This window comes from Rhododendron vialii, chromosome 13a (assembly GCF_030253575.1).
Source record: "Rhododendron vialii isolate Sample 1 chromosome 13a, ASM3025357v1".
Classification (NCBI taxonomy): Eukaryota; Viridiplantae; Streptophyta; class Magnoliopsida; order Ericales; family Ericaceae; genus Rhododendron; species Rhododendron vialii.
In genome coordinates, this window is record NC_080569.1 from 31,225,009 (window position 1) to 31,250,875 (window position 25,867).

Below are 25,867 nucleotides of genomic sequence, written 5' to 3' on the forward strand. Positions count from 1 at the left end.
GTCTCCGATCATGCATCCATGAGTATCCGATTCAAAATATATTTCACATGGTTTATCTTATTTATAATATCTGTAACATGAAGGTTTTAGATCATGGTGATAAACTGAAACGGCCTCACAATTTCACAAATTCATGTTTTCAAGGGACTTCTCAGGTTGGAGGTGCGAAGTCTGAGCAAGTAAGGACGACGTCGTTTTTAGATAACTCCCGTGTTCAACATGCGATCTTTAAATGGAACCAGCCGTTTAGCCTCGCGTCTGTCATATGCGGGTTTTGTATTGAATGCCAGTACGTGCAGCTAACACCAGTCATCGTCCCCGTTTCCCCCAAGATCTGTCTCTCTCCCGCTCTCGCTCTGGGTGAGTATATATATATTGTATTTCAATGAATCTTCGTTCACAAACGGGCATCAATCCTTTACAACTTATTCTGGCCTCACATTTTCAGGTTTGCAAAAATTCAATTTTTGTTCGAATAGTGTAAGTTTCAAATGAGTCTATCGACTTCATCATCTCATGTTACCCAAATTGATACAGGTCTATCTTCTTTTTCGATACTTGGATCTTTGGTTGTAATCGGTTCTCTCACAACAGAGAGCTCGACAGGGACATGAACATAGTTGTTAAAAACCTACGAATTCTACAATTTGTGTCGTCTACTTCAAAAACTAAAAGTATCTATCCTTTTGTGCAGGATTTGTGCAAAAATCCTGCGATACGATAAGGTATCCTACAACGTCGATGTGTATGTTAGGAAAAAGCTTTTAAAATTAACCTCTTTAAAATGGTTTATTAGCTGAATTAACTGTAAAATAAGGAAAATCGGTTGAACATATTTGTAACTCCCATTAATTTAATCTTTTATGAAAAAAATATGATCTCGAGAGTGATATGAGTGGAATTTCAATCAACCCAGTGCTAAAGGAGACATATCTTCTCTAAGAAGAGCGCTACATGCATGCATCGATCAATGATGTTTCTCTATATCCCTATTTCTCAAACTATTGCAAGTAAGCTGGACTATGTGCAAAACCATGGTTCTGTTCTGCTACATGGACTTTTTGACGAGTTTGCATTCACAGGTAGTTCTAATACTATACCCAAAGCACAAAGAGGATATCTTTGATTGTTTTCATTTTTTATCTTCGAAATAGCAAATACAGGATGTTGTGTGATGGGCTACAGGGTCACCAATTTGATGGCCTCGGGGGAGAGTACAGTGTTATGGGAGATTTGAAGTGAAGATCAAGATCGGGCTTTGTTTTTTATTCACGGTATTTAGATTGATAATCTCTGTAACTTTTATACGAGAGAGATAATGTCTCTTGGCTGAATATGGCTAGATGGAAACGAGAAACTTTTCAACACAGTTGATAGGGATGGAACATGGCTAATGGCCATGCCATAACACGTGATCCGCTGCTTGTGCTCGTAAGTCTTCGACCTTCTGCTTAAAGTTCCCTTTTCCAGGGAACCATTTTACTCAGAGGAGCAAATATGTCAAGTGAATTACCAGGTATATATGCCATTTCCATCCTGTAATCTACATAAATCCAATTTTGATTTTGTCCAGGAAAAAAGCCATATTTTTTTTCAAAAAAAAGAGAAAAAGGTCTCTCTTTGTGCAGCCTCTTCTTTGAATTGTGGCTATAATGCTAAAACATCAAAGTACTAGGTATAGGGATCTTAAAGGTTGAGTGCCACGTTGTTTACTTCTCTGCACTAAAACAGGTGAATGAGGGAAGTGCAAGTGCAAGTGAGATTTTGGCTGGAGCTCTACAAGACAATGGCTGAGCTATCCTTGTTGGGCACAAAACCTTTGGGAAAGGAAAAAATTCAGGTACTAGTTACTACTAACCTCTTCCAAAAAAGTTTGTACCCTGTACATAAGGCTCTTCCTGCTTGCACACAGTTTGAAGAACTAGGCAGGCAGTTTTACTTCCGCTTCTTTCATTTTAGTTTTGGAGAAGCTAATAATCTTGACTTAAGCCATGCCAACACCACTTCCCTAGAGGAAAAGGAGTGATGAGACACGGCTTACGATGTGACTTGAAGATAGCATTGGCCATCGCAACACAGCTGATGGGTGGATCGTTGACACTTTGAAGAACGACAAATCTCCCTTAGCTTATGTTGTCAAGAATGCATTTTCTAAGAAACTTTCTATGGGGTGATTCTGCTGACAAAAAGAGATTGCACAAGGTAAAATGGGGTTCCATCACAAGAGGCAAAAAATATGGGGGTTTGGGTATCAAGAAACTAGTGGAGCACAATTGTGCTTTGCTTGCAAAGTGGTGGTGGAGATATAATGAGGACAATTCCCTATGGTGAAAGGTTCTTAAAAGCAAATATAGGTATGGGGAAGACAGTTGGCTACCTGCATTACCTTCAACTAGAAAACCATCCAGAATTTGGCATGATGTACTATCAGTTGGTAACATATTATTAATGACGGACTATGCATAAAAGCGTGGGCTGGAAATGTTGCTAAATTCTGGACTGATATATGGTCAGGTGAACAATCCCTGAGAGAGAGGAATTTCCTAGACTCTACCTGTTATCAACTCAAAAGAACGCCTTGATCTGTCAAGTGACTAATTCCAACAGCTCACGGGGATTGGAATTTGCAGTTTAGAATGTCTCTCTTTGTTTTGGGAAACTGAACAGCCAGAACTCTTGCTGCAAAAGATACAGAATTTCAGAATAGATGATTCAAGGGGTGATGTTCTACAGTGGAGATGGAACCAGGACACAACCTTCTCAGTTAAGTCTGCATATAGTGCTTGGGAATCCAGGTCCTACACTGAAAATCCCTGTCTTCTGTCATTATGGCAGAACCTTTGTCCTTTAAAAGTGGAGGCATACGTATGCAGGTAATCCAGGGTAGAATTGCAACAAGATCTGAACTTTTGAGGAGGAATATTATTCTGGACTTAAACCAAGCTGTGTGCCCTCTTTGTTCCAACGATACAAGAACTCCTGATCACCTACGACTTGCCCCCTCTCTTGGCAGGTATGGTCGAATTTTATGCATTGGTGGAATATTCTTTGGATTAGCGCTGCATCCATCTCCCATCTTGCTGAGAGTTGTTTCAATAATGGATTCAAAAATCTAGAGAAACACATCTGGAATATCAGTTTCTATGCTATCTTGTGGTCATTATCCTTGGCAAGGAATGAGATAGTGTTCAATAACAAGGTTATAGAAGCATGTGAAGTTTATGGATCTGGTGAAGACCAGGACAGCTGTTTGGATCAAGAGCAAGTTCAATATCAAGGATTATTCTGTAGAGGACTTCAAGAGATGTTTGGAGGGATTATGAAAGTGAAAATTTGATTCTTGTACTAATGGTTTCCCTTGTTTTTTTGCTTTCCTTGTTTTCCATTTTCCTTTCTTATTCGACCTATGGTTGGATCTTGGAGGCTTCTTTTAGCAGGTTCTTGGGCTTTCGCAAGGTTCCTGTTTTTCTTAGCTCCTCCCTCTATCTATGTACCCTTATCAATCTTAATAAAATCTTCTTTTGCTGATCAAAAAAGAAAAAAAAGAACGCACTTTTAGATACAGTTTTTAGCATATTGGAATCCTTATTTCAGCTAGGAAATGTGGAACCCAAAGATGGCTCGGGTTAGAGGCAACAAACAATACCACAAGTTGCTTACTTTTGCAGCCACTGCTGTTACTTCTAGGAAGTCAGCACTGACAGTACCTCAACATACTTTTTTCTGTTCTTGGGGTGACTGCAAAGTGTTATGGAGCACCATGATGGATCTACTCTGTTCATGACAGTAGTGAACTATATCACCGGCACTTTATGACAGATCAAGTTAGCACAACCCATGGTGTACAGTGCAAGACGAAAACGCTGAATTCTCCACCCAAGGAAAGGGACGTTATGGGGTTGCCATTGGAAGCTGATTCTTGTATCATGGTAGCAGTTGGACATTAAGGAGTCCGAAGGTGCTGCCTTGTAAACTAAGTTGTCCTTCGAACGAAGGATGTTAGAAAGTCACAGATGCATATGCTGTCTCTGTAAATTTGACATTATAAAAATATGACAAATCACATCCCATTATGGCAGACCTGATAAAGGATTTCACAATGATAGATTCTAAAAGAAGTTATATAGACCTCAAAAATACGCATGGGGCGGTAACAATCAATCCAATGCCTCTCAATTGAAATACGTACTAGGGTCGGCCCTTTTTCTGGAAGACCTTCTAACTGAACCCATCCTTGATTGTCCATGGAGTTGGACCAGTAAAAGCCTATCTCGCATCTACGGGACTGAGGAGATGTTAGATAATACAAGTTCAATATTGGTCGGGTGTGACACGTAACAACATAAACTTTTGAGTTGGATTCAATTTCTACAATTTTCTCCATCATAATCCCAGCTTCATCCATGTTCACTGCTTGTACAATGAGACTAATAAAGTAAATCAATGTTAAATTCTCTCATATGTTGGATAAAATCAACTTTAAATTCAGATTCCTGAAAATGTTCAGTAGAAAAATGAGAATTAACAAGTAAATCAAAATGGTTTTATTGCCTTGGGTATGTGCAAAGAATCAATTCAATACAACTCCACAATCCTCAACCAAACAAAGAAAAATAAATACATAATTGCCTCATAAATCAACTCCATGCACAATGTATTCCAACACCAAAAAATAAAGTAGCATGTGAGGATGAGACCAAAACTGAGGCCTTCGAGTAGCACGTCCAAAAAGCAGGGGAAAAACACCAGGGGACCAGGAACAGCAGCATCGTCTGAGCACCAAGAGCAAGAATTAGGCCCCAATAATAGAGGCATCAACTGAGCCAAATGGAGTAGCCTAGGATTTAGGCAACGTCATGAATGTAGCAGAAGCATCAACTTGTAGTAGATTGAGCAGTGTGAACATATAGCACATTGAGCAGTGTCATTGGCCAAACATCAACATAAAGCAGCAGCAAAGAGCATGACTAGTAATGTATCACAGCAACAGGACATGTAAAATAGAGCAGCAGCACATGACTTAAACAAACATCAGAAGATATGAAATCTTTGGCCTCAGAATAGAGACGAAAGGTCCACCAAAGCACCGACAAGAAAGCAACCAGGATATGTCCCACGCCAACTGCTTGAAGTAAGACTGTAAGACCAGGTTTTAGAATATGATGACAAGAAGGGTTGTCCAACAAGTACACAAGGAAAGGGTACATCTAACATGAGGTTATTGTGGCCGCTGAATAAGTTTTTCAACATTGCCATGATTATCTAGTAGATATATGTAACACACTACTAAAGAAGTTAATAAATTGCACTGGTGGACACTAATAAGCCTGACATGGATATCTTTCCATGCAACATCTAAAGACACTGATAGGAAGGCATTTTAAGCTCATGACCCATCTAACTCAAGAAAACCAAGCTTCAAGTACAAATGTAAATTGAGACTAAGAGAGAGAGAGAGAGAGAGAGAGAGAGAGAGAGAGAGAGAGAGAGAGAGAGGAAAATTTAAGTATTGTCCCCGACATGTCTTACATGAGGAGATTCAGAGGAAGTCCCAATGAATTGAATTCCCATGAGAACTCTCACTGATGCCAATGAACTGAGGTTCAATTCCATAGCTTCAATTTTTGCAATTGGGATTTCTTTAACTATAGCTTCATTGGCCTCTTTACTAGAAGCCATATTTCTGGCGCCCATTACTACATAGACACCATGCATCGCAAGTGTATGCCAAAAATTCAAGTCCAAAATGATAATGAGCAGGAACAGAAGGATTGAAAACAATTTATTTATTCATCCAACATAGTTCATGCATTAGTCCTTCCTAAGAACCACGGACAAGTCTACTAGCCTCAAGTATATGTGTCCAACACGTGTCGGTCGCGGACAGAACATGACACTCTCAGGATACGTGTCGAACATGCCTAAATACTTGTCTAATTTTCTTCTTATATTACATTAACTCAGACACATTGTGGAAACAGTAGGAAGCGTTGGTGATACCCTTGGAACTTGCTAAAGGCAAAGACACATTCAATGGTTAAAACAAAATTTTGAAAGCTCATCTCAGAGTGACAACTTCCACAGATGAATAGTTCATGCATACTTTATATGCAGATGGTTCATTTTTATCTTCATAGTATTATTCTTAATTTGATGGAAATAATGGTTTTGACTTTTATATGAATTCATAGCATACCTTTATAATAAAAATACGTACTACATTCAATGTGCCCATATGTGTACAGTGTCAGTATTCTAATTTTCAAAGAAATAACGAGTCCGTGTCGTGCTGGGTACGTATACCGTATCTGTGTCCATGCTTCTTACTGTCCTGTGCAATGCGCAGAGTATGAACAACAAATTGAATAGGGAAAATTCAAACAATCCAACTTAAGGGACATTCTACAACAGGCCTTGTTCTCAAGTACATATGTTATTTCCAGAAGTTAGAGAGATTTGTTGCCTAGTGGCTCCTGCTGCTTATAAAAGTTGTTTGTGAAGTGTATAAGCAAATTGGTTCAATGAAGTTAAACATACTACGTTATGTAATGTTCTTTATCAACAGAACGTGATACCATATCCTTATGAGTCCATATTTCTCGCTAATTGATGGCACAATGGAAATTTTCTCAAGTCCAAGCAGGCGAGCACAGACAACTACTTTCAAGAAAAAATTTGGACAAACTTAGGATAAGAGGTGATAAATGAGCCAAGCAAGAGGTTGATCAAATTTGGTTTGAAGGCTTAACAAGAACCAAAAATATGTTCAACCCCTTAGCTTGTTTATGAGAGGATCCGATCTCAAAGGAGCTTTAATCGAACACGAGCCAAACCTGAGTAGTTCGAATTTTTTATATATCATAAGCCAGAGCCGAGTAGTAGCTTATTCAAGCTTGGTTTGAAATTTTAACGAGTTTCAAAAGGTGAAGGCTTTACTCTACCTCTTTTCTTCCTTATTTTTTCAATCACGTATGTAGAAGAAGGGAAACTGGAAGTTCACACAAAACAAAAAGGTATCCTCAAGGGATGAAGTCCAAACAGGTATATCTTCAAGGGATGAAATCCAAACTGAAAGCAATCATTTCCCAAATCTCTAGCAAAAACCAGTGCTCGCAACAGTAATACACACAAAAGTAGTTGATAATTGCCTCAATTTAAACATGCAAATTATGCAATGGAGCAAGAAATTTCTTGTTGTCGCAGATTAATTGGTGTACAAAGGTAAAATTCAAGCGACCATGAAATCCCATATAAACACAATTGCCCAGAAACCTATACGATATCAAAATTAGCTTACTGGTTAACAATGGAGTGAGAGAATCCTTTTCCTTTTCCTTTTCCTTTTCCGTCGGGGACGTCCCCTCGTCGGACTGAATTTTATCTTCTCTGCTATAATGGGTTTGATGCTGTGTGGCCTAATTTATTTTCATAAAAGCAAATTCACGGTGATCGTCGCCGATTATGCATCGTTCGGAATTTGATTCAAATGATCTTTGACTCTGTTTATCTTCTTTGCAAGTTCTACAACTTGAACGATTTGGATCGTGGAGATCAATCGAAACGAGATCACAATTTGACGAAATCAAGTTGCAGTCCCAATAATGCACGCTTCTGACGTCGTTTCACTAAAAGCTCCTCTCCGTCTTCCACACAAAGGATTTGATAGAGTGTGACTAAGTCTATTTTCACAAAAAAAAAATCACACTTATCGTCTCCGATTATGTATCAATGAGTACTCGATCCAATGGATATTTGATAAAGTTTATCTTCTTGACAATCTCTGTAACATGAAGGGTTTTGATCATGGTGATAAATTGAAACGGGCTCACAATTTGGCAAATGCATGTTTCATGGGACTTCTCATGATGAAGATGCGAAGTATTAACAAGTACGGCCGACGTCGTTTTGTAAACCTCGTGTTCGAGATACGATTTTTAAATGGAACCCGGGTGACGCCGTTTAGACAAAGCTCGCGTCTGTCACATGCGAGTTTCTAATGAGTGACGATACAGGCAATCGTCGTCCCAATTTCCCCAAAGGTTATTGGGTAGTCCTATGGTACACACCCCTTATTAGGGGGTGTACCGTACGCACCATGATTTTAAGCCATTGGATTTCAAAGTGAATAATCCGAACCACCCATTTATTAAATCAATTAATAAAATAAAAAAATGGCTTAGCAGGTAACAAGTTGTTCTCTCCTCCTTAATTTTCTCTCTCTCCCCCTCATATCTAAAATACTACAAATTATATAACATAACCATAATTGTTATGACAACACAAAAAATTGGCAATTTCTTACGATAATGTGTCGTACCAAAAAAAATCGATCAAAAGATACTAGATACAATACCAAAATATGTCGTAACACAATCAATAATTATTATACCTCCTCATCGGCTCCCTAATTCAATAAAAAAAGAATATTTTCATCAGATTAATGGTCTAACGATAAGCGATGAACTTCATTTTTGGTACATTTGATCGAATTCATATTCTATAAAAGATAGACGGGTCCGATCAAACAAAAACGGCTTACATAAGGCTCAGTTGGTGCATTATTAGATATTAATATGCATTTGGATACATTAAAAGTCTTTCGATTACGTAGTTGTCAATATCCGATAATCTCTAATTTTGGTGACAATGCTGAATATCGTATAACTTGACATCCTAACAGTCCTGATCGATCATTCTAAAAATACACTCACTAACGACATTTAGACTGTACATTCAATTTATATTTGATATGAAACCTAGTCATCTGTTGTAGTTGAATGTAAGGTAGCCATGTGACCATGACACAATAATGACGATTAATTTGGGTATAGTTCTTACTTTTTGGTGAATTTCTTGGATGAAAATTTTGAGCGAGAACATCATTTTTACTTTAAATTATTGAGACATTGTCTAGGGACAAATAAAAATTTGAAAAAATAGTGTGGAGGGAATCGAAAATTAAGATAATATAGTGGAAAGTTTAAAATTTGAAAAAATAATGTGGCAGGAAGTGAAAATAATTAGTGGTATGGTATTTTGCTGATTATAACTATCATTAACTGAACATTCCGAATTGAATTTTTTTTTATATGATACGTTGTGAGTATGAAAACGTCAATTTATGGTATTGTCATAACAAATTTGGTTATATTACTGAATTTGTGGTTTGATATTTTGCTGATTATAACTATCGTTAACTAAACATTCCGATTGAATTTTTTTATACGACATGTTGTGAGTATGAAAGCGTCAATTTATGGTGTCATCATAACAAATTTGGTTATATTACAGAATTTGTGGTATGGTATTTTGCTCATTATAACTATCATTAATTGAACATTTCGATTGAATTTTTTTATACGATACATTGTGGGTATGAAAACGTCAATTTATGGTGTTGTCATAACAAATTTGGTTATATTACAGAATTTATGGTTTGGTATTTTGCTGATAATAACTATAGTTAATTAAATATTCCGATTGAATTTTTTTTATATAATACGTTGTGGGTATGAAAACGTAAATTTATGGTGTTGTCATAACAAATTTGGTTATATTACAGAATTTGTGGTTTGGTATTTTTCTGATTATAACTATCATTAATTAATCATTCCGATTGAATTTTTTTTATACGACACGTTGTGGGTATGAAAACGTCAATTTATGGTGTTGTCATAACAAATTTGGTTATGTTACTGAATTTGTGGTATTTTACAAATGTTTTTTGTTTAGGTATAACAATTGTTGATTCTGGTACGACATATTTTGATTTTATTACGGAATATCATACGTGTCAAAGAATTTTTGGTACGACTCATTGTGGTAAGATTATGCCAATTTATGGTGTTGTTATAATATTTGTGGGTAGCATTATTTAATTTGTGATATTGTACACATATATTTGGTTGGAGTACAAGTATTATGGTTTCTGGTACGAATAATTATGGTTTTATAATAACAATATTTTTTAATTATGGATAACTTGCTAATGACCTGTTCAACAGGTAAATTTTAAAGTAAAAGTCGTACCTACAATCAAAAATATGCATTAGAAAACCACAAATTGTCATAATAAAAATCACAAATTGTCATAACTTAGACATACGGTATACCCTGTGTACCATAGCTTCCTCCAAGGTTATTTCACTGAATCTTGGTCAATCCTCTGCCAATAGATTCTGGACTTACATTTTCAGGTTTGTAAAAGCTCAATTTTTGTCTGAATTGTGTACGATACAAATGAAGCTATCGATTTCATCATTTCATACTATCTAATTTAATTCAAGTCTATCTTCTTTTTCGGTACTTGAATTTTTATTTCTTTTTTGCAATTCTTGCACCAAAACTACTGTATAATTTTTCATTTCTCTAGATGTACCTCTATGGAATATCTCCGAGTGTTTGGATAAGTGTCCGTATAGGTGAATTTGGAAGTCTTATTGCTCTATATTGATTCAGCATATTTGTCAAAAACTTACGATCCTATAATTTGTATCGTCTCCTTCAAGTATCTAACCCCGTATCCCTTTTTTTTTTTTTTTTTTTGTAGAAATCTATGATACGATGAGTTATCCTAAAATTGTGCATGTGTGTGTCAGGAAAAAACTCCCTATTTCTCTAATTGAGTTAAAATCTCAAGATATTGTTGTTATTATGCAATCTTCGTAGTTAAACTATGTGCATACACGTGGTTCTGCTACATGGAAATGTTAACCAGTTCGCATTGACAGGTAGTTCTAATACAGTAATATTATACCCATAGCGCGAAGAGGATATCTTTGAATGTTTTTGTTTTTCATCTTCAAAATAGCAAATACAGGATGTTGCATGATGGGCTAAAGGGTCACCAATTTGTTGGCCTCGAGGGAGAGTACAGTGTAGTAGTCATAGAGAGAGAGGAAATGTAAGGGAGACTTGAAGTGAAGATCAAGATCGGGCTTTGTTGTTGATTGAAGGAATTTAAATTGATAATCTCTAGAACTTTTATACGGAAGCCCAAATAAGGCTAGATGGAAATGAGACTTTTCAAACACAATTGATAGGGATGGTAATATGGCACCTATCAACATGGCTAACGGATATTTTTTTGAAAACTCAGAACCATAATGGGATTAGATGAGATTCTGGAGATTATAATAGCTTTTAGGGTGAAAATGAAGTGGGGAACGAATGACTTATTTTTTATTTTTTTGGGAAGTGGGAACGAATGACTTTAGCATCAATGACTTCATCTATAAGCTTAAGGCAATAAAGGAAACTCTGTAATGGAGTTGGAGGGTATGCTGTTGAAGTTGCAGGGCTTCGATCAAGAGACTTTATTGGTGAGTGTTGTGTAGCAGTGGGTGCGTGTGGTGTGTAACAGCGTGCGCGCGTGTGTGTTGTACTGTGGGCGATTCATGCTATTGGGGAATCCATTGTTTTGGATATGTGGGTGAGATTACTGTTGGGGTGTCTGAATCATTAAAAAGTTGGGAGTTTTGGGACGGGTGAAAATTGGGGTCTTGCTTTGGTTGTGGGTTGCCTTGGGGTTTCAAGTCATATGAAGTGGGGGGAGGGTGGGGATAATTGCTGTGGGTTGGGGCTTCTTGTGTCTGTCTCAATCTGTAATTGATAAGGATTGGGGGAGTGTTGAGTTGTTTGATAGCTTGAGTTGTCTGTTATGTTATTTCATTCCAAGACTCCTTATTGGTCAAATTAGGAGGTCTTATGGCTCACTGATTCTCAATTGCTGCTGTGATGTTACTGCTGCTGTGGAAATCTGAAATTCTGATTTTTGTTGCTACTGCTATTTGGCTTGGATATCTTATGGTAGTCTACTATACCTCTTGGTGGCTTTCAGGCTAAGAAGGAAATGGAGTATTGCTATTGTCAAATCACTTCATGACACTCCATTGCTGCCATTATACCATTCAACTTGTTACTGCTCCACTACTGAAGCTTGGAGATTATATGATACAGGAGGTCTTACTTCTTCACATCTCAGGATCAGAACCTCGTACAACGTTTGAGTGATTCATGCCTGTTCGGGGATCTCAATGTACTGTTTTCGAAGTTTCTCTATATAGTTTATTTTGCTTTCGGTTGCTATCTTATCAACCTTTTCTTTCTCCTCTCTTGGGATCAAGTGGGATATGATTGCCGAGCATGTTGGGTGCCAACCTTGTTGTGATGCCATCCTTTATCTTTCCCTTTTATCTTTTTTATATTCTTATTATTTGTAAGGTAACAATTGTTGCCCACATTTTGGATCTGCATCTGCCTCCTTTCAGTCCCTTCAACCTTTTGGCCTTTGGGGGCATTTCTTTAGACCAATTGCATACGTAAAAGTTCTTTATGATATTCCTTCTTGTTGATGACTGATATTACGGACCTTGAAAATCTTGTGATCTTTGAGATCGGGGACTTAGAAGCAGCTTTACTTAATGTGGCACACTTGCTTGATCATGGGGTCAGCATAGAACTGGACACCAAAATATAGCATTGTTTTTGGACCATTTAACAACTGGTGACCAACTTTGATTATGTTGCTATAAGCACCAAGTATAGGTTCGTATATTTGTCAGGCACTAGGCGAATTGTGTACTGAAAATCTTGTTTAATGTCAGTAGCATGCATAGATTGACGTTTTATGTTTCTGCGTCTAATTTCTAGTCTACCAATTTAAATTGAGATACTGTTATGCATTTTTTGATAGGATACTGCATTGCTGAAGGAGATAAATTGGCAAGGAAAAGACCAAGTTTGGAAAATTCATTACAGCATTACTGTAGATTGTGGACCTCTGGTTGACATCTCCTCAGCTGTATGTGTGAAAGCCCTGGATTTTTATGTCTCAATGACAATCACCATTATTTGCTGGTGCTGTTTTTCGGGAAAGGGCTCATGAATATTATGATGGAATGACCAAGGAGCAGTTTAAGAAAATGAAGGAATTCCTAGGTGGTTGGAAGAAACCTTCGTCCAAGCTCTCTCTAGATTTGATCGTTTACGAAATTTACCTTTCGTGTACAATAAATCTGACGAATAAATGTAAAGTCAAAGGAATGAAAATAAATTTATTGTTGTTGTGGCCCAATTCCGCTAAATGTTCATGACATGCAATGGTGCTGTGTTTTGCCATCATGTTGTCGCGTAAGAGTAAACTTGTAATTGCTTATTTGCATGCTCTTTTCCATTATTCTCCTATGGGAATCATCAAGTTATTCAGTAAGGGAGGTATGTGAGATAGAAAAATGTGAAGCAAAATTTGACTAGGATGATCATAACTTGTGCATAACCCAAAAGCAAGGGATTCTCGAAGAAGCAGTCTCGTAGAGCAAGGTTCGGATCAGATTGAATGAGACCTATAGTAAGGAAGCACATTTAAAAGTTTCAACCGAGCACCGGATATGTGGTCCTTTAGTTTTTATTGTACAATCAGATGCGTTAATCAAACAAAGGTGCGTCAAATTTTTTAAAAAGCAAAAATGGGATTAAGTGTGATTTTGTTCTCATAGTACAAGTAGCTTACCTATTTAGCTAAGGGAAGTTAGATAATGTTAAGGTGCACCATATTATGGCACAGCTAAAAGCATGATCTAAACTCATTCAATGATAATGCTCCTAGCTTCCCATCATCAACCATTCTTTCTTTCTTCTTTTTCTTTTCGACGAACAAGATCAACCTAGTTATATTTCTTCTTCTTTTTGTTCTTTCTTTCTTCTTTTAAGTCAGGGGAAGCTTTACGTTGAAGTTGTGTATTAAAAAAAAACCTTTACGTAGAAGTTGCAACAATTTTGTATGAGATTTTTTATTTTAATGACGGGTTCTCAAAGAAGATTGTGCAGTCAGCCCTCTATGGGTTCATGCTAAACCCACTTTACTGATCGAAACTGTCCATTTTGCAATGCTTGTCAAGAATAACAATTATGCCTGCTAGGATCGACACACACGCATGATTTACACGCATGATTTACACGCATGATTTACGAGTATAAAATAGTAAAGAAATCAACACAGAGATATACGTGGTTTTCCAATACCGGATACGTCCACGGGAGCGAGAGCCGCTGCTGTTCTTATTATCACAATACGAAATATGGTTTACAACATAAAGTATTTATATCTACTCTATTCTAACCCTAACCTGATATTTGGTTATGTATTCCAAAAATACCCCCTTGTACGAACGATACCGTACCATACCTATATAGTACCATACCGCACCTATACAGTACCATACCGCGGGGTTATGCCCCCGCACCCTCCAAATTTTCACTGAATCATCAGTGATGGGCCAAATGCAGTCGCTTCACTACACTCCACTGGTTCCGCTCCGGCATCTCCATTGGTTCCGCTCTGACATCTAGCCTTCTTTTTAGAACTCCTTAGTATCTTTTCGTACTTAACATGCACAGTTCTAACAATGCCAAAAATTAAATTAATTGAACAGAGATCATTACGAGTGCATTTATCTTCATGAAAGTAAGTTCGAGGGGATTGATCTAGTCTGACCCCCATATTCCTGTCGATCGATTTCCGACGGGGAGTCGGGGACATCCCTTCGTCGGACTGAATTTTAATCTTCCTGAGGATCAAAAAAGAATTTTAATCTTCCTTGCTATAATGGGTTTGATACCGTGTGTCCAAACCTATTTTAACGAAAACAAATTCACTTTGATCATCTCCGATTGTGTATCCTTCAGAACTCAATTCAAACGATCTTTGACACTATTTATCTTCTTCAAAAGCTCTACAACTTCAATGATTTGGATCATAGAGATTAATCGAAACGAGATCACAATTCGACGAACTCAAGTTGCAGATCCAATAAAGCACGCTTCCGACGTCGTTTGGCACAATGGATTTGATAGAGTGCAGCCAAGTCTATTTTCAAACAAAAAAGTTCACACTTATCGTCTCCGATTATGTATCAATGAGCATTTGATTCAAAAGAAATTTGACATGGTTTATCCTATCGACAATATCTGTAACATGAAGGGTTTCGATAATGGTGATAAACTGGAATGGGCTCACAATTTGACAAAGAAGTCAAATTCATGTTTTCAAGGAACTTCGCAGGTTGGAGATGAGAAGTCTTGACAAGTATGTGATAACTCCCGTGTTCAAGATGCGATCTTTGATTGGAACGACGCCGTTTAGAAAAAGCTCGCGCCTGCCATGTACGCACACCAGTCATCGTCTCCATTTCCCCCAAGATCTCTCTCTCGCGCGCGCTCTCTGCATACATATTGTATTTAACTGAATCTTCATTCACAAACAATTTCAATCATCTGCAAGCTGATTCTGACCTTACATTTTCAGGTATGCAAAAACTCAATTTTTGTCTGTGTATGATTCAAATGAGGCTATTGATTTCATTATTTATGTTACCCAACTTGATTCAGGTCTATCTTCTTTTTCGATACTTGGATCTTTGGTTGTAGTCGGTTCTCTCACACCAGAGCTCGATAGTGATATGAGAGCATAGTTGTCAAGAAACTACGAATTCTACAATTTGCATTGTCTACTACTATAATTATTTGATCGTATCCTTCTTGTGTAGAAATCCTACTATACGATAAGGTATCCTACAATATAGACGTGTGTGCTGGAAAAAGCTTTTAAAATTAACCTCTTTAATATGGCTTATTAGCTGAATTAACCGTAAAATAAGATAAATTTGAACATGTTTATAACTCCCATTAATTTAATTTTTTGTGAAAAAAAAATGAGCTCGATAGTGATATGAGTGGAATTTCAAACTCGATGCTAAAAGGACATATCTTCTCTAAGAAGAGCGCTACATGCATGCCTCGATCAATAACGTTTCTGTATATCCCTATTTCTCTAATTATTGCAAGTAAGCTGGACTTTGTGCAAAACCATGGTTCTGCTACATGGACATGTTACTGAGTTTGCATTCACAGGTAGTTCTAATACCATACCCATAGCACAAAGAGGATATCTTTGAATGTTTTCGTTTTTTATCTTCGAAATAGCAAAAAGATGTTGCGTGATGGGCTAAAGGGACACCAATTTGATGGCCTCGGAGAAGAGTACATTGGAGTAGTCATAGACAGAGAGGAAATGTAAGGGAGATTTGAAGTGAAGATCAGGATTGGGCTTTGTTGTTAATTCACGGAATTGAGATTGATATTCTCTGTAACTTTTATAAGGAAAAAGAGTTAATGTCTCTTGGCTGAATATGGGTAGATTGAAATGAGACACTTTTCAACACAGTTGATAGGGATGGCAATATGGCACCTATCGGCTAATGGCCATGCCTTAACACATGATCTGCTTCTTGTGCTTGTAAGTCTTTGACCTTCTGCTTAAAGTTCCCTTTTCTAGGAAACCATTTTACTCAAGGAGCAAATATGTCAAGTGAATTACCTGGAATATATGCCATTTCCATCCTGTATTCTAATAGATAGAATCCAATTTTGATTTCGTCCAGGAAAAAGCCGTGGTTTTTTTTAAAAAAAATCTGATCTGTTTGAGCAGGCTCTTCTTTGAATTGTGGCTATAATGCTAAAACATGTAAGTACTAGGTATAGTGATCTTATAGGTTGAGTGCCACTTTTTTTACTTCTCTTCACTAAAACAGGTGAATGAGGGAAGTGTAAGTGAGATTTTGGCTGGAGCTCTACAAGACAATGGCGGAGCTATCCTTGTTGGGCACAAAACCTTTGGGAAAGGAAAAAATTCAGGTACTAGTTACTACTAACCTCTTCCAAAAAAGTTTGTACCCTGTACATAAGGCTCTTCCTCCTTGCACACGGTTTGAAGAACTAGGCAGGCAGTTTTACTCCTGCTTCTTTCGTTTTAATTTTGGGGAAGCTAATAATCTTGACGCAAACCATGCCAACACCACTTCCCTAGAGGAAAACAAGTGATGACATGCGGCTTACGATGTGATTTGAAGATAGCATTGGCCATTTCTACAGCTCATGGGTGGATCGCTAATCACTTTGAATAACGACAAATCTCCCTTAGCTTATGTTGTCAAGAATGCATTTTCAAAGAAACTTTCTATGGGGTGATTCTGCTGACAAAAAGAGATTGCACAAGGTAAAATGGGGTTCCATCACAAGGGGCAAAAAATATGGGGGTTTGGGTATCAAGAAACTAGTGGAGCACAATTGTGCTTTGCTTGCGAAGTGGTGGTGGAGATGCAATAAGGAGGACAATTCCCAATGGGTAAACTTAAAAGCAAATACAGGTATGGGGAAGACAGTTGGCTACCTGCGTTACCTTCAACTAGAAAACCATCCAGAATTTAGCATGATAAACTATCTGTTGGTAATGAACAATCTGATCTTGGTAACATATTATTCATGACGGACTATGCATAAAGGTGTTTGCTGGAAATGTCGCTAAATTCTGGACTGATATATACATGGTCAGGTGAACAATCCCTGAGAGAGAGGAATTTCCTAGACTGTACCAGTTATCAACTCAAAAGAACGCCTTGATCTGAACAGCCACAGGGATTGGAATTTTCAGTTTAGAAGGTCTCTCTTTGTTTTAGGAAACTGAACAGCTAGGACTCTTGCTGCAAAAGATACAGAATTTCAGAATATCTTCAAGGGGTGATGTTTTGCAGTGGAGATGGAACCAGGACACAACCTTCTAAGTTAAGTCTGTTTATAGTGCTCGGGAATCCAGGTCCTACACTGAAAATCCCTGTCTTCTGTTCTTATGGCAGAACCCTTGTCCTTTAAAAGTGAAGGCAAACGTATGCAGGCAATCCAGGATAGAGTTGCAACAAGATTTGAACTTTTGAGGAGGAATATCATTCTGGACTTAAACCAAGCTGTGTGCCCTCTTTGTTCCAACAATACAAGAACGTCCTGATCACCTACTCTTGACTTGCCCCTTCTCTTGCCAGGTATGGTCGAATTTTATGTGTTGGTGGTATACTCTTTGGATTAGCCCTGCATCTATCTCCCATCTTGCTGAGAGTTGGTTCAATAATGGATTCAAAAACCTAGAGAAACACATCTGGAATATCAGTTTCTATGCTATCTTGTGGTCATTATCCTTGGCAAGGAATGAGATAGTGTTCAATAACAAGGTTATAGAAGCATGCAACGTTATGAATCTGGTGAAGAATAGGATAGCTGTTTGGATCTTAAAAGTTCAATCTCAAGGATTGTTCTGTTGAGGACTTCAAGAGATGTTTGTAGGGGATTATGAAAGTGAAAATTTGATTCTTTCACTATCGGTATCCCCTGTTTTTTTGCTTCCCTTGATTTTTTTTTTCCTTTCTTATTCAACCTTTGGTTGGATCTTGGAGGCTTCTTTTAGCAGGTTCTTGGGCTTTTGCTTAGTTCCTGTTTTTTTTAGCTCCTTCCTTTATCTATGTACTCTTATCGATCTTAATAAAATCTTCTTTTGCTGATCAAAAAAGAAAGAAAAAAAGAATGCACTTTTAGATACAGTTTTTAGCATATTGGAATCCTTATTTCAGCTAGGAAATGTGGAACCCAAAGATGGCTCGGGTTAGTGGCAACAAACAATACCACAAGTTGCTTACTTTTGCAGCCACTGCTGTTACTTCTAGGAAGTCAGCACTGATATTACCTCAACATACTTTTTTCTGTTCTTGGGGTGACTGCAAAGTGTTATGGAGCTCCATGATGGATCTCCACCAAGGAAAGGGACGTTATGCGGTCGCCATTGGAAGCCGATTCTTGTATCATGGTAGCAGAGCATGAGTTGGACATCAAGGAGTCCGAAGGTGCTGCCTCGAGTTGTCCTTGTAACGTTGAATCAATGTAGCTAACATTCAGATGTATATGCAAATTTTGGGATGTTGGAATTGGTATTATAGCTACAAATCCTATATGAATGTCAGTGAAGAAAATTAGTTCTTTCATAATATTCTGTGTCTATATTTTTAGGTCCCCAATTGGTTTAGTAAAATGTCGTTACTATTTCAGGAACCTTTCATTGCTTCACTAATTAAGATGAGGAAGGCATTTACAGTTAAGTATTGCTTCGAGCGAAGGATGTTAGAAAGTCACGGATGCATATCCTTTCTTCGTCAATTTGTAAAAGAAGTTATAGTGTATAGACCTCAAAAGTATGCATGGGGCGGTAACAATCGATCCAATGCCTCTCAATCGAAATACTAGGGTCGGCCCTTTTTCTAGAAGAGCTTCTAACTGGACCCATCCTTGATTGTCCATGAAGTTGGACCAGTAAAAGCCTAGCTTGTGCCTACGGGACTGAAGAGATGTTAGATAATGTACAAGTTCAATATTGGTAGGGTAAGAGATGAATGATCACTTGAAATCTCCATAAGTAACAACATAAACATTTGAGTTGGAATACAGTTTCTATATTTTTCTCGGACATAATCCCAGCTTTGTCCATGTTCACTGCTTGTACCATGAGACTAATAAAGTAAATCAGTGTTCAATTCTCCATATGTCAGATAAAATCAACTTCAAATTCCAATTCCTGTAAATGTTCAACAAGAAAAATGAGAATTAACAAGTAAATCAAAATGGTTTTATTGCCTCGGGTACGTGCAAAGAATCAATTCAATACAACTCCACAATCCTCAACCAGCCAAAGAAAAATAAATACATAATTGCCTCATAAATCCAACACCAAAAAGTAAAGTAGAGACCAAAACTGAGGCCTTCGAGTAGCACGTCCAAGAGCAAGAATGAGACCCCAATAGTAGAGGCATCAACTGAGCCAAATGGAGTAGCCCAGGATTTAGGCCATAGTGTGAACGTAGCAGAAGCATCAACTTGTAGCAAATTGAGAAGTGTGAACATCTAGCACATTGAGCAGTTGCATTGGCCAAACATCAACACAAAGCAGCAGCAAAGAGCATGACTAGTAGTGTCGCACAGCAACAGGACATGTAAAATAGAGCAGCAGGAGCAACACATGATTTATAAAGACATCAGAAGATATGAAATCTTTGGCCTCAGAATAGATACGAAAGATCCACCAAAGCACCAACAAGAAAGCAACCAGGCTAGCTTGTTGAACTGCAGGAAAATAAAAGAAAAACACTGAAGACCTACATATATCATGTGTTGTAAGGCCAAACAAGAATAGGCCCCAGAGAAGACCTCAAAACTTGGATCACCAACTAGACTTCTTTGCATCCTAAGAAAGCAGAAGACCTTAAGCAAGAACAAAACAGATGCACATGGACTGAGGAAGATTATCACAAACTACCAAAGCATGACATAGCACCACAAAGCAGAACAAACAGGACCAGCACCACAAAGCAGAATCTTCAACACAGCACCACAATCAGGAGCAATGCATCAAAAGCGACCCTTGACTTCCTTTCAAAACCACTTCCAGGATAACTTGCTTAAATCCAACAGCTACCAGAGACTGCAGCAAGGGGCAGCATCAACGAAGAAGTACTCCCCATCATCTGCTACACCCATGTTAAGAAATGCAGTAACATAAGCAAGCCCCAATTGGAAGGGAAAAGCAGAAGCCAGAGAACCCCTGAGAAACAAAGAAAAACAAAAGCAAAAATCAGACCAAAACAAAGACACAGCCACTCTCGGCCAAACCCCTCACAAAACACACACTAAAGGAAGCACCCAGAACACTCACACCACCCAGACCCCCAAGACCAGTCAGGCCCCCACCCAAGAGGAACTGCAGAAAAAACCCAAGAGTAGACAGAAACCACCAAAGAAAAAGAGAACCAGAAGACAAAAGAACCCAAACCAGACACCATGACAGAACACACCCAAAAAACCAAAGAACACAGACTCACACGCACATTAGACGGACCTTAAAGAAAATCCGGGATTGTTAATACAGCAAATTTCAGATGTTAACTACAGCCACTTAATAATGTAAACCAATTACAGTCAACAAACCCTTCTTGGTACTTTCTAAAAAGCCGTATAACTTCATGTTCACAAATGCCTATCAGTTATTTTGAACCAAGTCACAAAGATTTAAAATTGCTCATTCACAGTAGTCAAAACACCTTTAAAAACAGAGAACTTTATTCAGATTCTTGAGTTGGCGAGAAGACAATGTGGTTAGTACACACCATTTATCTCAACTAACTCATCCCCTTCATGTATACTAACACGAGCAGCTGGGCTACCCTCTACAACCTGAAAAATTAAGAAAGTATCCCGAGTCAATTTGACAGATCAATATCATACGAAACTACGGGAAATTGTCAAGACAGACATAGGAGAAAGAGAAAGTAGCGACATTCTCCAAAAACTTCAAGGTATTGTCGGTGCCGTCATGCTTTCTAAGACTTTTCCGTAAAACATGCAACATAACATTCTAAAAGCTTCCTCTTTCTTTTCATCAGGTGAACAATTAATAGAACCGCATGTGTTTTGAGTATTGAACTACTTGTCCCAAATCTGTAAAATGGTTTCATAAGCCCGATGAGCCGTGTAGCAGCTTATTTGAGCTTGGTTTGAAACTTTAACAAGTTTCGAAAGGTGAAGGCTTTACTCTCCTTCTTTCCTTCCTTATTTTCAATCCCGTATCTAGAAGAAGGGAAATAGGAAGTTCACACAGAAACAGAAGGTATCTTCAAGGGATGAAGTCTAAACTGAAAGCAATCATTTCCTAAATCTCTAGCGAAAACCAGTGCTCGCAGCAGTAATACACACAAAGTAGTAGACAATTGCCTCAATTTAAACATGCAAATTATGCAAATGGAGCAAGAAATTTCTCGTTGTCGCAGATTAATAGGTGTACGAAAGATCATCAACAGATTAAGTTAAAATTCAAGCGACCATGAAATCCCATATAAACACAATTGCCTAGAAACCTATACGATATCGAAATTAGCTTACTGGTTAACAATGGAGAGAGAATCCTTTTCCTTTTCCTTCGGGGACGTCCCTTCGTCGGTCTGAATTTTATCATCTTTGCTATAATGGGTTTGATACTGTGTGGCCTAATCTATTTTAACAAGAACAAATTCACTTTGATCGTCTCCGATTATAGATTGTTCGGAATTCAATTCAAACGATCTTTGACACACTTTGTCTTCTTCACAAGCTCTACCACTTTAACGGTTCGGATCGTGGAGATCAACCAAAACGAGATTACAATTTGAAGAACTCACGTTAAAGGTCCAATAATGCACGGTTCCGACGCCGTTTGGCACAATGGATATGATAGAGTGTGACCAAGTCTATTTTCAAACAAAAAAATCCACACTTATCCTCTCCGATTATGTATCAATAAGTATTTGATTCAAAAGATCTTTGACATGCTTTATCTTCTCGACAATATCTGTAACATGAAGGGTTTTGATAATGGTGATAAACAGGAATGGACTCACAATTTGATAAAAAAGTCAAATTCATGTTTTCAAGGGACTTCGCAGGTTACGGACGATAAGTCTTAACAAGTACGGACGCTGTCGTTTTTGTGATAATTCGCGTGTTCAAGGTGTGTTCTTTAAATGGAACCCGGTGCTCGCGTGTGTTACATGCGAGTTTCTAATGAATGCCGGTACATCAAGCTAACCGATACCAGTCGTCGTCCCCATTTCCCCCAAAGGTTTGTCTCTCTCTCTGGTGTGTATACATATTGTACTATTTCACTGAATCTTTCTTCACAAACGGTGGTCAATTCTGTTCACATTTTCAGATTTGGAAGAGCTCAATTTTTGTCCGGATTGTGTAAGATTCAAATGAGGCTATCGATTTCTATCCTTTCATGTTACCCAACTTGATTCAGGTCTATCTTCTTTTTCGGTACATGAATTGTTATTTCTTTTTTGCAGTTCTTGTTATTGTCACCAAACTATAATTTTTCATTTCTCTGGATGTACCTCTATGGAATATCTCTGAGTGTTTGGGTAAGTGTCCGTATAGGTGAATTTGGAAGTCTTATTGCCCTGTATTGGTTAGCTGCAAGATCTTTGGCTGTGGTCAGTTCTCTCACGACAGAGCTCAATAGTTGCTTGGTTCGTTTTGTTACTGCTCTGCAACTTGTGCTTCGGAATTCAACTAACCTTTGCATTAGTCCAAAAATAACCACTATTCAAGATAACTCATTTTTCTTAACTTATATGCCTTTGGATGGAGGGGTTTCACGAGAAAACAAAAGAAAGGGTTATGGTTTCTTATCAAATCATTCATTTGGACTGAGCATTTTAGTGAGAAATGGAGAGACAAGTACCAAAAAGAGATTTTTTTATTGGCCTTTCCCCTTTCACCAGATCTCACAAAAAATGGTGAGATTTGGTGAGAAAGGGCTCCCCTTTCTTTTCTCTTCCTTTCTCACCATACCATCCAAAGGGGCTGTTATTTTTTGTACTTTTAGTGGAAACAAGTGGTATTTTGGCGTCTATATGGTGAGAGTTGTGTTTTGCAAGTTATATGGGGAAAGACTGAAATAATTGCAAATCTCTGGTTTGTTCAAAAACTGAATAAATGGACTAGGAATGAGGGAGTCCCTTGTAAGCTATGGTTTGTAACTTGTAGGCTATGATTTGTTCCTGAATCTATCCTCGTTCCCAATCTTTTGTAGAGAATCTAGAGATTCAAAAACTGAGTTGTAACTTGTATCCTCTAAAGGTACGTGTGTCTAGGAAGTTGAATTCTTCCATCCTTTTTGGCCATTGCCTATATTGAGCCTAAGGACAATGGGGTTCTTTGTACCTAAAGGCATTCTGAGTCTCTGACTGTTTTTTTTCCTTGTAATTTCTTCTATAGTTTCCATTGCTTGGCCCGTTTTGCTATTGCTCGGGAACTTGTGCTTCGAAATTCAATAAACCTTTGCGTTGTAGATACTCAGCATCTAAAGTTCCATTAACTTGGCTACCACGACCTAGAAATCACTTTAGGCTTATGCCCATCCTTATTTAATGTCCATTTGGCAAAATCAGTGAGTAAAGAGAAGAGAACAAGAGAATGCGAAGGATAACGATATCTTAACAGGTGATTAGGGATGAGAGTGTCCTTAATTATTCTTCTTTTTCTCAGGTAATTCATGAGGAAAAAAAAAAAGAAGAGTAAGAAATGTAGTCCTCGATATCCTCTTGTTCGGAAAACACATTTTGGAACTATGATTTTGCTTAAAATTGATGACTTGGCTGTGCCGCCATGGCAATCAGGCGACCCAATATCCAACTTGAAATTGCAGCCGGGTGAAATCCCTGGGTCCAACCTCTATTTTCACATAATACATGAACTGAAAGAAAAGGGAAAACCATGAATTATAATATCAGCATTCTGCGGGGGGTTTGTGTTTTTTGTTTTTTGGTTGCTTGTATGGGGGAGATTAGGATTTTGCTTGTAGCTATGTTCAAGTTCTTCTTAGTTTAGCTGGGCATTGCTTGAGAACATGAGTAGTAGCTTCTTCGTCTTGACATGGGTTTGTAGAAGAAAAGGAAAAACCATGAATTAAAGTATCAGCTTTCTATGGGGTTTTATGTGTTTTTTTACCTTTGCGTGTGTGCGTGTGTCAATATTTTGGCTGACTATCTAGTAGTTTCCCTTGATGCCAGCTAAGTTGGTTTGAGTGAGTGCAGAAAACAACTTTCAAAACTCTGATATTGTATGGTGCATTGGTCATTTTATGGTTGAAGCTATGCTCATGGAGATTTTCCAAATTGAGAAACATTCTAGACAGTTTTCTAGCCTGGGAAGAGGCATTTTGATTCTCCTGCCCCACCTCTGTGTTTTGAAATTGATTGGTTTTTATTTGACTGAAATATGGCAGGTAGAATTCTTGTCGTTGAGGTGTTTTGGTTCTTCCCATCTAACGAGGATTCGTGTATTTATGTGTATTCATTTTTTTTCAGGTTAGGAATATGTCCTTCGTGGGGTCTTTCTCAGAAGCTGCCACGCATTGTAGGACCCAACAGAGCTCGTGAGGTGTCTTTAACAGCCATGGCCCTTAATTGTAGAACTAGCTGAGAGGTGAGAAAGCTAAAAATGTCCTTGGAGGGTATTAATTATCAAACACGTCCTTGGCTGTCATTTTCCCATTTTTTGGTGAATCCTCTTGTCGATGAAAGCGAGTTGCTGAAGAAAGCCCAGAAGTTGCAGAGGCTATCTTCAAAAATAATCAAGACTTTAGTGTTGAAGTACATGTCAGTTATCAATATGGCCTCAAGCTTGGGATTCACATTTAGAAGGTCCCCCTATAGCTTGTTTAATGACTTTCTCTTTACCTTTGGCAATGGAGGAAGTTTTTCGAGGAACAAAGAGAATGATGTTCAGACATGAACTGCCCTCTTTGGTTCAATAAGACTTGCCTTGGGAAAATCACTCCCACGATGGACTTCAAACGTACCAATAGGAACCATCTTAACCATGCTTGTGAACCAAGTCTGAAATTAATAGTTTTTCAATTTTCTCATTTTTATGCGATACAATATTTCTAGAAATCAATCATCATAAACGGAAAGTTGTGGCGGAGGGTTGAATTTTTATTTTTTGGAACTTGTTTGACATTATTGTCATTCTTGAACGCTCCGGGATCAAAGAAGTCAAGGATATAACACTTAATTGTTCGCTGGAAGTTAATGAACAAACATAAAGCTACTTGGTAAAGCAGGACAGATACCTTCTTTGCTTGAAACGGCATCTAGAAACAGCAAATCTAAGACTTTGCTTTATCTGCATTGGTTAAGCTACCAGGTTGCTATGAAAACAAGAACTGCGTCTGCGCAGCAGGTGGGGACGTTCCTCTTCATCTCGCAGGTCATACTCGCAAAATGCTATGGAGTCCTTGAAAATCTTGCTTCAAACGGCAATGGAACTAGATTCTTTGTTGATGAAACCGGGCAGGGAAGTTGCTGCAGCTTAGCTCAAGCTGTATTAGTGCAGATTAGTAAGTTTTGGCAGGGTAGTTAGCTAGCTAATTTTTGTTACTACTAATATTCCATTGGTA

The 25,867-nt window shown here is 38.0% G+C and overlaps 3 long non-coding RNA genes across 4 annotated transcripts; 2 read left to right on the plus strand and 1 right to left on the minus strand.

Annotated features, from left to right (window-relative positions):
• The first annotated feature begins 339 nt into the window (after positions 1 to 339).
• Positions 340 to 3,345, plus strand: LOC131312591 (uncharacterized). 2 transcript variants are annotated; one of them, XR_009195917.1, is made up of 2 exons: positions 340 to 1,431; positions 1,732 to 3,345. It is a non-coding gene; the product is annotated as an uncharacterized LOC131312591 (long non-coding RNA). The 2 variants fall into 2 exon arrangements; XR_009195918.1 differs by having other exon boundaries at positions 340 to 1,274.
• Positions 3,346 to 4,521: 1,176 nt separating this feature from the next.
• LOC131312592 (uncharacterized) lies at positions 4,522 to 7,621 on the minus strand. The gene is made up of 2 exons (XR_009195919.1): positions 7,298 to 7,621; positions 4,522 to 5,137 (listed from the first exon to the last, which is right to left on the minus strand). It is a non-coding gene; the product is annotated as an uncharacterized LOC131312592 (long non-coding RNA).
• A 14,905-nt stretch (positions 7,622 to 22,526) lies between these two features.
• Positions 22,527 to 25,867, plus strand: LOC131312595 (uncharacterized). Its single transcript, XR_009195920.1, has 2 exons — positions 22,527 to 22,702; positions 24,774 to 25,867. It is a non-coding gene; the product is annotated as an uncharacterized LOC131312595 (long non-coding RNA).